This window comes from Bos taurus, chromosome 29 (genome assembly GCF_002263795.3).
Source record: "Bos taurus isolate L1 Dominette 01449 registration number 42190680 breed Hereford chromosome 29, ARS-UCD2.0, whole genome shotgun sequence".
Lineage (NCBI taxonomy): Eukaryota > Metazoa > Chordata > Mammalia > Artiodactyla > Bovidae > Bos > Bos taurus.
The window spans coordinates 17256362-17268798 of NC_037356.1; the positions used below are offsets into that span (position 1 = coordinate 17256362).

The 12437-nt window shown below is 47.8% G+C and overlaps 1 protein-coding gene across 8 annotated transcripts in view; it reads left to right on the forward strand.

The window, feature by feature from the left end:
* The window catches only part of TENM4 (teneurin transmembrane protein 4), an 851321-nt gene that overhangs the window by 703654 nt on the left and 135230 nt on the right, over positions 1 to 12437 (forward strand). The gene's annotated exons all lie outside the window — the stretch shown is intronic.

Consider the following 12437-nt stretch of genomic DNA (forward strand, 5'->3'; position numbering starts at 1 on the left):
GCTGTCTTCCTAAATCAAACTGCTGGTATGGTAACTTGTAATTTTAAAATATTGACTATTCTTTGAATGGAAATTTTATTTACATTTTACAGAGCTTCTCCATGTATGTGCTTCATGATTTATTCCAACAACAAATACATAAGCCTCTGACATTGCAGATGGTGTTATTCTCTGGAAACCAGGGTTCAGGGAGCTTGAGTGACTTTCCCAAAGGCACTTTGGAGAAAAAAAGGATTCAGATCCAGACTTCTCTGGGTTCAGAGCCCACGCTTATCCCCTGCATAACTCTGCCATTGGCTGTTACCAAGGTTGACTCAGACAGTAAAGAATCTGCCTGCAATGTAGAAGACCTGGGTTTGATCTCTAGGTCGGGAAGATCCCCTGAAGAAGGAAATGGCAACCCACTCCAGTATTCTTGCCTGGGAAATCCCATGGCCATGGAGACCGTCAGGCTACAGTTTATAGGGTTGCAAAGAGTTGAACATGACTGAGTGACTAACACTTTCTCCTTTCTTCGAAGATTTACACTGATACTGTCTGAGGATCATGTATCAGGTTGACAAGGTGCCACTTCATCTGGTGACACTGTATAAATTGGATCATGACCAGTGCGGACCTGGTGATACTACCGGGGTTCAGGAAAAGAGCAGTTGCTTTCAGCTGGAGTGATCAGGGTGGCTTCTTGGAGGAAGTGAGATTTAAGTTGGGTATGGAGGTTAGATTTGAGTTGACAGAGATGGAAGAAAGGCTAGCACTTTGCAGCAGCCCATTGTGGAAGTAAAGATTTACAGCAGGTACATAGATGAGACAGATCGTGGCTTTTTCTAGGAAAGAGAAGTGGTTTGGAGTAGCTTGCTGCCGCTTTTTTATCACAATATCATGTCTAACTCCTGTGACCCCGTGGACTGCAGCCCGCCAGGCTTCTCTGTTCATCGGACTTCCCGGGCAAGAATACTGGAGTGGGTTGCCATTTGCTTCTCCAGGGGATCTTCCCAACCCAGGGACTGAACCTGCATCTCCTGCATTGGCAGGCAGATTCTTTACCACTGAGCCACCCGGGAAGCTGAAACTTGGAGTAGCTAGCTTAGGATGTTTGTGACAGCAGTGAGAGGAGTCAGAGGTGAGGAAGTTAGCAGGCATCAGATCATGAATGGCCTTGAAAGAGTTTAGATTTCGTCTGTCAGTGGAAGCCACTGGGACGTTCCAGGCAGATCTGCAACACGGTCAGGTTTGGCTTTAGCATGCTTTCTCTAATTTTGGCATGCAGTTGGAGGTGCCTAGGGGATTTCCAGGAGGAGATGATCAGGACAGAGTTAGATGGATGAGCACATGACTGGATGGAGAGGCAGGCCTTCACAAAAGGGTGTCAGGGCTGGAGGTCTCAACACCAGATGTCTCTCAGGTTACCTACTTGGGCCGTTTTACGTGGGCATTGTTTCAGCCCCAGCTAAAAAAAACCACACCCCAGTCACCGTTTTTGGCTTCTCTGCTCTCCAGTCCTGGCTTGTTATCCTTCAGCTAAGTCAGACTATCTGAAGTCCTCCCCTGTGCTAGCTTTAGACTCCCCTAATCAGGAAGCCAGATACCCTCCAATTACGATGAGTAGTGGTGGCTTCCTACTTCCTGTGATAGGTGCTTCACAAAGCTTGAAATTCTGGTCCTGGGAGAATAGATTGGAGACTGCTCTGCACTGACATACTGGAATCCACTTTTCTGCTTGGTTTGAGAGCTTCCCGAGCTCCCTGAGTGAGGTGAAAGGCCATGTGGTCTCCAAGGCTCGTTAGCTTCCTGCCATCTAGACCTGAGGAGCCGAGGTGCGGCTTGGAGCCGCTCTGCCTCTGCCGTGACAGGCACAGGAGAGTGACTTGGCTTTGGCCTCAATGTCAAAAGGAGACTAATTACTGTGAAGGAGTCCGACGCCCTTTTCCTGTGCCTCCCTCCCTTCTGGCTGCTTCCTGAAACCTGCACTGAGACTAAAAAGCCATCTGCCCAATTTTGTGGGGGAGGGAAAGAGGGAGAGAGATGCTATATTTAAGCCAAGTCATTCAAAATGCAGGGATTTCTGGCCTGTGGAAGAGAAGGTTAAATTGTAGCCTACTGTGTGCCAGGCATGGTGGCCAGCTTTCTGCCCATTTATACACCTAGATAGACTTGAGTTCCTTGAAGTAATTTAATACCATTTCTGAATCCCCAGCATCGAAGGATGCCTGTCACATAGTAGATGCTCAATATATTTTCAGTTTTCAGATTCTGTCTTTACTGCTGTCTTAGAAATGACAAAAAATAAGACTTAGCTATGTGCAATGTTTGTTTCCCAGCACTGGGAAGTATCAGAGCTGGCTTTTATACCCAGCTTGCCTAAATCAAGGCCTCTGTCCTATGCAAAATCACAGGGCCTTGAATTGTTACGTGGAGTACCCTGCCTCAGGGCACTGGAACCTGATGGATGCAGTCTAAGGATACATTTTCTATATGAGACTCAGTGTGGGATGCAGAGACTAATCTGATGATGGGAGGGTTCTGGAGGTAAGACAGGTAGACTGATAACCCTGATAAAGGAAGGTTTGCATAGAGTGCTTTGGGAAGGCAGGAGATGAAGCCCCTTCCAGCTGGGAAATGGGAAGGCGGCTTCAAGGAAGAGGTAGCCTTGGAACCCGGTTCAACATGTGAAGACTGGGGGAAAGGAGCACCTGGACCATGAAAGCAGCCTGTCCAGAGGCACAGAGGAGAGGCCACAGAGGGCTGAGCCCACCCCCTCTTTTAGGCATTTGTCTGGCTGGCCCCATACCTGAGCATTTCCTAAGGCAGCCATCAAGCTCTTGCTCAAGTACCAGCCTACATGTCACTCTGCACTTCTGTATTTGGCCCATGTTGTCCACAGGATGGTTAGAGGATCTCTAAGATGCCTTCTCCTTCCAAGGAGTAAGCGTCTTTTAATTTCATGGCTGCAATCATCATCTGCAGTGATTTTGCTATGCTATGCCAAGTCACTTCAGTCGTGTCCAACTCTGTGCGACCCCAGAGACGGCAGCCCACTAGGCTCCCCCGTCCCTGGGATTCTCCAGGCAAGGACACTGGAGTGGGTTGCCATTTCCTTCTCCAATGCATGAAAGTGAAAAGTGAAAGGGAGCCCCCCAAAAATAAGTCTGACACTGTTTCCACTGTTGCCCCATCTATTTGCCATGAAGTGATGGGACCGGGTGCCATGATCTTAGTTTTCCAAATGTTGAGCTTTAAGCCAACTTTTTCACTCTCCTCTTTCACTTTCATCAAGAGGCTTTTTAGTTCTTCTTCACTTTCTGCCATACAGGTGGTATCATCTGCATATCTGAGGTTATTGATATTTCTCCTGGCAATCTTGATTCCAGCTTGTGCTTCTTCCAGCCCAGCGTTTCTCATGATGTACTCTGCATATAAGTTAAATAAGCAAGGTGACAATATACAGCCTTGACGTACTCCTTTTCCTATTTGGACCCAGTCTGTTGTTCCATGTCCAGTTCTAACTGTTGTTTCCTGACCTGCATATATGTTTCTCAAGAGGCAGGTCAGGCGGTCTGGTATTCCCATCTCTCTCAGAATTTTCCACAGTTTATTGTGATCCACACAGTCAAAGGCTTTGGCATAGTCAATAAAGCAGAAATAGATGTTTTTGAACTGTGGTGTTGGAGAAGACTCTTGAGAGTCCCTTGGACTGCAAGGAGATCCAACCAGTCCATTCTAAAGGAGATCAGTCCTGGGTGTTCTTTGGAAGGAATGATGCTAAAGCTGAAATTCCAGTACTTTGGCCACCTCATGAGAAGAGTTGACTCGTTGGAAAAGACTCGGATGCTGGGAGGGATTGGGGGCAGGAGGAGAAGGGGACGACAGAGGCTGAGATGGCTGGATGGCATCACCGACTCGATGGACATGAGTATGAGTGAACTCCGGGAGATGATGATGGACAGGGAGGCCTGGCATGCTGCGATTCACGGGGTCGCAAAGGGTCGGACATGACTGAGCGACTGAACTGAACTGAACTGAAGATGCCTTCTCATGCTCTGACCGTGAAAACCGCCCTTCTAAGTTTTCCTCCTCTTTTTCTCTCTTACCCCTAACCCCCCCTGAAGGCAATTCCCTGGCCACGTCCAAGCCACTTCTTGCCCAGCATCTCCTGGCTCACCCTCCTTCCCGTCTGTTTCCCCCTTGGTCCTTCATCTCTAGCTGCCTTCTTCCATCACTCTCAGCTCCCCATGTCTGCCCCTGTCTTCCACATCCCCCTAGCAAAACCCAGGGTTACTCCAGCTACTCACTGTCCCTGATCTTACGGCCAGGCCTCAGAGCGCCGCAACCCAAATCACGTCGTGCTCACGCTCTTTAGCCTCTCCTGAGCCCTTCCAGCTGCAGTTCATCCTGTACTTTGTGAGTTCTTGTGCTCAGTCCCCAAGGGGCTCTTTCAAATGTCCATATCTCTCCATTAGCATCCTGCTCAGTGGAGGGTCCTCCTTCACTGAGAATCCTGAGGCCATGGATTAAGGCTCTCTCATCATCCTTGCCTGTGCCCCACACAGGTCTCTGTTGCTCACCTCTCCCGAGGGCACGAGGCACAGGAAGCCTGTCCTCCTGATTAGGCTCCACGTCCAGTCCTCTCCAGTTCTTGAGAGGCACCTCAGTTGCTCACACCCTCCACTTGCTTTCCCCAGTATTTTCAAACTTCACCCCCTTCCCCTGGCTCTTCTAGAACGTAAACATAAAATAGTTGCCATATTCAGAACTTGCCTGTAGCTCAGACGGTGAAGAATCTGCCTGCAATGCAGGAGACCCGGGTTCGATCCCTGGGTCAGGAAGATCCTCTGGAGGAGGGAATGGCAGTCCTCTCCAGTATTCTTATCTGGAGAATCCCATGGACAGAGGAGCCTGGCAGACTACAGTCCATGGGGTTGCAAAGTCAGACACGACTGAGCGACTAACACTACTACTACTGCTGCTCTACAAAAGGTGTGTGTGACATTAGGCGCATTACATGATGTTCGTTTCAGCCCCATGTGAGCCTGAGATGTTGGTGTCTCTATTTTGCGGATGAGAAAGCTGAGGCACAGAAAGTTGGAGTAACTTGCCCATGTCACACAATAGATGGATGGGTGGATAGGTGAACGGATGGATGGATGGAAGATGGATGGATGAATGGGCAGTTAGATGGCCTGTTGACTGAATAGCTGATTGGATGATGGGTAGATGGACAGTTGGATGGGCTGATGGACAGGCAGATAGATGAATGGAGGTTGAAAAGACAGATAGACAAACAAAAGGAAGAGTACTGAACACAATGTAAACATTGAGTCAGGGTGAAAAAGGAGACTCAGATTCTGATTTCAGAGATTCGCTAGTCTAGCTAGGGTGATGATATAATACGTAATTAATAAGGACATATGTCACATTATATCTGAGGTTTTACCTAAACCAGATCCCGCTGCTTACAGACCAAAAGAGTTGTGTTAATCATAGTCACCTTTCATTCTAGCTAACTGCCTCTGAGCAAGTCACTTAATTTCTCCAAGCTGTTTGCTCAGTGATGATAAGGGAGTACAAATATAACTGCAGGGGTGTTGTGAGAATTTAGTGAGATGCTATTTGTGTGCCATCAACAGTGGTTCTATAATTTGCCCTTATTTTTTGCCCCAAATGCTGTTTAGTGTGGGGACACACTTAAAGTATCCAAGGACTTCATGAGAAATTCCCTAAGGAATTTTCAAGGACCAGGATTTCAGACAAATTCCCCAAACTGTGCACTAACCCAGATGAGCTAGTGATGCAACGGAAAGTCCTAGTGGAAACCATTTAAAATTCAGTTCAGTTCAGTTCATCTCAGTCGCTCAGTCATGTCCAGCTCTCTGCGACCCCATGGACTGCAGCACGCCAGGCCTCCCTGTCCATCACCAACTCCCAGAGCTTGCTCAAACTCATGTCCATCGAGTCAGTGATGCCATTTAAAATTATTTAACGCTTACTAAAATTTCTTAAGATCACTCTAAGAAACTCAGATCCTAAGCAGAATAGAACAGTTCTCGCTATTATCCCTTTTAATGCCACATACAGACTTATTACAGTCTTCCCGAGAGGTCACAGCTCTACTTTCACATCCCTGGAATTTAAAGACAGCTTCACCTACATCTGTTCCTTGCTCAGGAAGAAGGCGCACAGATCATTGCATGAGGTCCCCTCTATCTCCCCCTTTTGTCAATTTTGAGCATCTCTCCAAGTGGAAGAAAATTTTACAGGAAAATTATATATAAGTCTCTCCCTTTGGAGGAAAGACACAGTTTCCCTTGCCAGTTATTTTAATGAAGAGGATTGTAAAGTAAATCCAGACAAATTAAAACATAGCTGTGATAGGTCCCAGGCTTTGTCCAGGTTCATATGGGGATTAACATTTAATGAGAGGAGCCTGGGGCAGCCTTTCTCTCATGTATACACTTTGGAGCACAGTTAACCAACAGCCAAGCCATATATATTTCCCCAACCTCTTCATCATGTGTCCACCTGCTTCTGCATCATAGAAAGGGGATGGGTGTGGGCATTGGTGTGAAGGAAGATGTGAGTGAGCGTGTAAAAACTGAGACACTTTAAGGTTGCAAGCTCCAGTCGGATGTTGGAGAAGATAAGTTTCTAAGTTAAATACAAAGGAGACTGAACCCCTGTGTGACTATATTTAACCAAGTAAATTTGATACAATATGGTGCTGAGGTAGAGTTGAGCCAACTGATATAACATCTCTTCCATGAGTTTTTTTTTTTTTTTTTTTCATCTGTTCTTTCAGCAAATATTTATTGAAAGCACATGCTGTGCCAGGTCTGGTGCCTGCTGCCAGGGACCCAAGATTGAATAAATGCTAGAGCCTGCTGGCAGGCAGGCTTCCAGTCTAAAGAGGAGATAGACACAGATGCCAGTGAGGCAGGGCACAGGCCAGGTGGGGAAGGGGAGGTGCTCTGGGTGTGGCTTTTCCCAGCAGAAAAGCTAAGGTGTTCTTGGGCCTGACCTGGTTTGTCCCCAAGGCCCTGCACAGTTGAGTCAAGAGCTTTACAGACTTGGAATGAGAACTTTGGGACAGTTAGGGATTTCCACCTGATTTCAAGAGGAAGCCGAGTGACATGCATAGATGGTTTTGAAGGCTGTTTTGTCTTGGCTGGCGGTGCTGTGCTGTGTAACTTCACACCCAAAGTTTGAGGCCCCTGCTAGAGACTGGTTTGCTGTTGAGGGAGGTGCACCCCTTCCAGGCGACTCAGAGCTGACTGATACTGGGTGTCTGGTTGACTTTGTTCAATCGCTAAGTCATATCTGACTGTTTGCAACTCCATGGACTGCAGCTCACCAGCTCCTTTGTCCCTCACTGTCTCCCAAAGTTTACTGAGATTCATGTCCATTGAGTCAGTGACACTATCTAACCATCTCATTCTCTGCCATCTTCTTCTCCTCCTGCCTTCAATCTTTCCCAGCATCAAGGTCTTTTCCAATGAGTCAGCTCTTCACATCAGGTGGCCAAAGTATTAGAGCTTCAGCTTCAGCATCAGTCCTTCCAATGAATATTCAGGACTGATTTCCTTTAGGATGGACTGGTTTGATCGCCTCGCTGTCCAAGGGACTCTCAAGAGTCTTCTCCAGCACCCCAAATCAAAAGCATCAATTTTTCAGTACTCAGCCTTCTTTATGGTCCGACTCTCACAATTGTACATGACTACTGGAAAAACAGGACGCCTTTGGGTCCCCATCAATCAGTTGTGTGCATAACAGAATGTACATGGCACAGTTTACAGAGCACATTTCATAACAAGTTACACATTTGCCCTTTCCTTCCATTATCACTCACTCAGTAGGGGACCATTACTGCTCTCCCCATTTAGGGGGAGATATATGATGCATAGAGATTAAGCAGTTCTCCCAAGGACTCCACGAGAACCCAAGGAGACTGGGCAGCCGAAGTCTGAACCCAAGTCTATTCTGTGGATTGTGTACCCTATAGTACATCAAAGGATTCCACCAGGCCCCAGCCTTCCAGCATTTTGTCAGAAAGTACTGATGTGAATCACGTGACTGTCCCCTAGCCTTTATCACATGCTTGCTTGTGTCAGATACGTTACATAAGTCAGAATTCACATCTGAACCGCATTGCACCACACCCCGTTTCCTTTCTTATATGAATATGTGTGTGCAGTTTATATCCTGACTGTGTGCCAGGCTCCACGCTAGAAGCTTCACTTCCATTCATCTTAACTCATTTAACTGCATTAGGTTACACGCATCTGCCATGCTAGGATGTCACTTCTTAGAGTCAGGAAAGAGCCGTGTCTGTCATGCTCACCATGGGATCCCCCAGTGCCCGCTGGGAGCAAAGAAATTCGGCAAACAAGTCTCTGCAGTAGTCAGTGTCATCCACAGTTTACAACTGAGGAAACTTGAGCTGTAGGAGCTCTGACCGGACGTTCACAGAGTGCCACTTACATTATGTAAAAGGTGCAGGAGAGCTCAAAGCACATTCTTTCGCATCATTCTGTTTGGTTTTCACCAACCACTCCGGGAAGTTACATCTGCTTTAATGCCAAAGCAGAATCAAAAAAGGAAAAACAAAGCAGTTCCTTTTATTTCAAGGAGAAAAAAATAATAATAATTGAGGAATATAAAAGCATAACAATGGGCCTGCCTCTTGTGGCTGAACGAAAGTAGTCTCAGGCTTCCGCTCCCTCCACGAGGCAGCGTGTCTCCTGCACTCAGGCGGGAAGTGCATCTTCAGAAGAGAACCTCAGACCGACAGACTGTGTTGCACCCCATAAACATCACGGTCACCCCGTTCAGGCCCCTTCCATTAAAATGTGCAAGAGCTCACAGCCCAGCTTGTAAAAGGACTGATGGAGGGGTACCCAGCCACCAGGCAACCTCAGCTTCGTGCCAGGGCAGCATGTCTCGTGTAAACTGGTGGTAAACGGATGTTTACCATTTTGTTTGGAGGGACAGCCCTGCGGTCTCCAGAGGAGAAAAGTAGGCTCGACTGATGGGGGAAACTCTGTGTAAAGAATCTCATTGCATTTCACACACAGCCAGGGTCGGTCTGACCTGAAACATAACGAAGGATAAGCAACAAGACCAGAAACAGGGGCACATCTTCTGGAAGAACCAGAAGGTTCGCTTGGAGGAGAGCCCGCCCCTGTCCAGTCTGGGACCACGTCTGTGAAACATCTGTCCTGCAGTGGTGTGCTGAGGATTGTCAGAATGAGGCGAAAGGACCAGAGGAACACTCGACCTTGTCGAATCCCTTATGTGCTCTGGGTCTCGGGAGCCTCACCTCTTGGAAGGATAATAGCCAAGTGTTCACACAGCATTGCTGTGATAGTTAATTGAGGAACTGTACGTGAAAAGGGCTTTGTGAACTGTGAAACCTGATTTAAGTGCTACGGTATTAAGCAGAAGTGACTTTCCCCCACATTATCTCATTTGATCTAACACCAGGCCTATAAGATTGGTGAAGTGGGAGTTATTTATCCTCATTTTACAGAAATGAAATCGAGATTTAGTGAACTGCGTAACTGGCACCTTGAAGATTACCCCGCCAGTGAGGGACAAAGCCAAGAACAGATCCCGAATCTGTCTGATCCTAAGATCCAGGATTCTTTATTCATTGCACATAAGCAGAAAGGTGCCGAAGTGAGTAACAGCTGTAAATCACTCAGATGATCATAGCAATCAGTTTGTGCTTTCTCTGCTCAGCGATCTCCTGGGGGCAGAGACTGTGTCCTATAAAGCTCTGTGTTCCTAGCACCAGGCACAGTCTCTGGCACAAAGCAGGCAGGCGTGGACTAAATCAGGATAAACTGTACATCAGTTTATCAGGGCTGTGTCCCCTCTGGAGTGGGTGCTGTCACCATTCCCATTTTGCAGAGGAAGGAAGTGAAGCTCAGAGCAATTGAATCTGCTGTCTAAGATTCCACAGTGGGCAGAACCAAGCTTTGGAGTCATACCTGATCCCAAGTCTTTAGGTCTTTCATGCACACTGCCTCCAGGTTAATTAGTAAAAGAATGAACTAACCAGTTGTGAGGACCTGAAGTGATGGGGAAGACCTGCCTCTTCTGCTGTCAACCCCGTGACCTCCAAGTGCCCCATGACCCCCAGCACCGAGACTATGAACCCCAAGTGCCCCACGGCCCCCAGCACCAAGGCTCTGGCCCATGCAGCCTGTCCCTCTCCAGGCTCACACCTCAGTGAATAGACGCGTTGTTTGCAGCTTAGTTTCACACCATAAACTGCCGCCTGGGAGATGCGCTGAGTAAACCCAAACGAAGGCTAAGCTGACCTTCCCTCAAGCTCTCAGGTGGAGGTCTCAGGTGGAGGTCTCTGAGTACGGGCCCGCCTCCAGAGGCACCTGGGTGGATGTCCTTGTAGCGCTGTGCCGTAGGGCTAGAAATTTCAGACTCGAGACATGGGGAGGCCCAGGGACCTGAGACTGTTGGTCTTCATCTTAAGGGAAGTCCAGCACGCTGTCCATGGGAGCGAGAAGGGAAGGAAGCTTGAAGAACACCTTGAGAAATCCCCCTTCCTGGAGGGCTGCTGGCTGTCCTGACACTGCTCCACAGCCGCACCCTCACTCGGGGCGTTTTCACAGCAGACAGACAGGCCTGGGCTGACTGACAGCCAGGCTGAGCAGGGTGCACCTGAATTGTTTTATATTCTTTGGCACCAGTAACCACAGGCACTCATGGATTTGTTATCCAACAAACCTTAATTAAGGGTCTTTCTGTGCCAAGAACCATGCTGGGTATCAGGCCCAGAGGCGATCAGAATTCACCCAGCCTCAGGGTGTCCTGTGTCTGACAGTGACACACACAGAAATGGAAGAGCAGTCTACCATGTCATCTGGAAAGGCATCGAAGCAAGACAGCCGCTGCTGGGTGAATCGTGGGCGACTTCTCAGAGGAGGAGGGGCCCAGCCCTGGGGATGGATGATGCTGTGCAACATGGAGGATGTTTACATCGGAGACTCCCAGGTCTCAGTTGCCATCTGGTTCCCCCTGCAGTCGATGAGGGAGCTGACACCCAGAGATGATAGGTGACCTCCCCAAGGTCACGCAGCAGATCAGTGGCTGAGCAGGCATGAACCTTGCAAACCCAGTCCTTGGACATCCAGTGACATCCATCACTGTCCTGAGAAATCTTTCTTGAGTTAGTGATCTTGCCACACCATTTCTCATTATCCACTTCTACTGGCCCTGATGGGCAGTAGAAATGCTGAGAGGCAGCATCACCAGCAAAGTCAAGGAACCTGACCAGGGTCACAGAGCTTCTGCTCCTGAACCTGGCGTAGAGACCAAATCCCCTGGCTCCAGGTCAGGGCTCTCTCCTCACATTTCCCAGCAGCCTCTCTCTCCTCTGGGTAGCCAAGAAACCTGGCGTGGTACCGTAGGCACGCCCTCCCTGTCTAGCTAGTTTGCTGGCCAAGATGTCAGGTGTAGGAACACCTCAGATACAGACACTCTTACTATTGTTTTCTTTTTTTAACTCTTGGGTATTTTTCAGTTCAGTTCGGTCACTCAGTCATGTCCAATTCTCTGCAACCCCATGGACTGCAGCACACCAGGCTTCCCTGTCCATCACCAACTCCCAGAGCTTGCTCAGACTCACGTCCATCGAGTCAGTAATGCCATCCAACCATCTCATCCTCTGTTGTCCCCTTCTCCTCCTGCCTTCAATCTTTCCCAGTACCAGGGTCTTTTCCAGTGTGTCAGCTCTTCACATCAGGTGGCCAAAGTATTGGAGTTTCGGCTTCAGCATCAGTCCTTCCAGTGAATATTCAGGACTGATTTGCTTTAGGATGGACTGGTTTGATCTCCTTGCAGTCCAAGGGATTCTCAAGAGTCTTCTCCAACACCACAGCTCAAAAGCATCAATTCTTCGGCGCTCAACTTTGCTTATGGTCTAGCTCTCACATGCATACATGACTACTGGAAAAACCATAGCTTTGACTAGACAGACCTTTGTCAGTAATGTCTCTGCTTCTTAATATGTTGTCTAGATTGGTCATAGCTTTTCTTCCAAGGAGCAGGCATCTTTTAATTTCACGGCTGCAGTCACCATCTGCAGTGATTTTGGAGCCCAAGAAGTTAAAGTCTCTCATTGTTTCCATTGTTTCCCCATCTATTTGCCATGAAGTGATGGGAACAGATGCTATAATCTTCATTTTTGAATGTTGAATTTTAAGCCAGCTTTTTCACTCTCCTTTTCACTTGAACATTTTAGCCATTGCCTCGTAGATTAAGATGAAAGTTCTGAGCCTCTGAGATCTAATTTTATTTTCTTTCCTTTTTCAAAAGTACTTAAACTGTTAGTAACTTTGAAATCAGAAGTACAGCTTGGAAGGGGTAATAGGCAAATGCAACTTGATGTGGGTGTCAATCAGTCTAATTGGAAAGAAATTTAA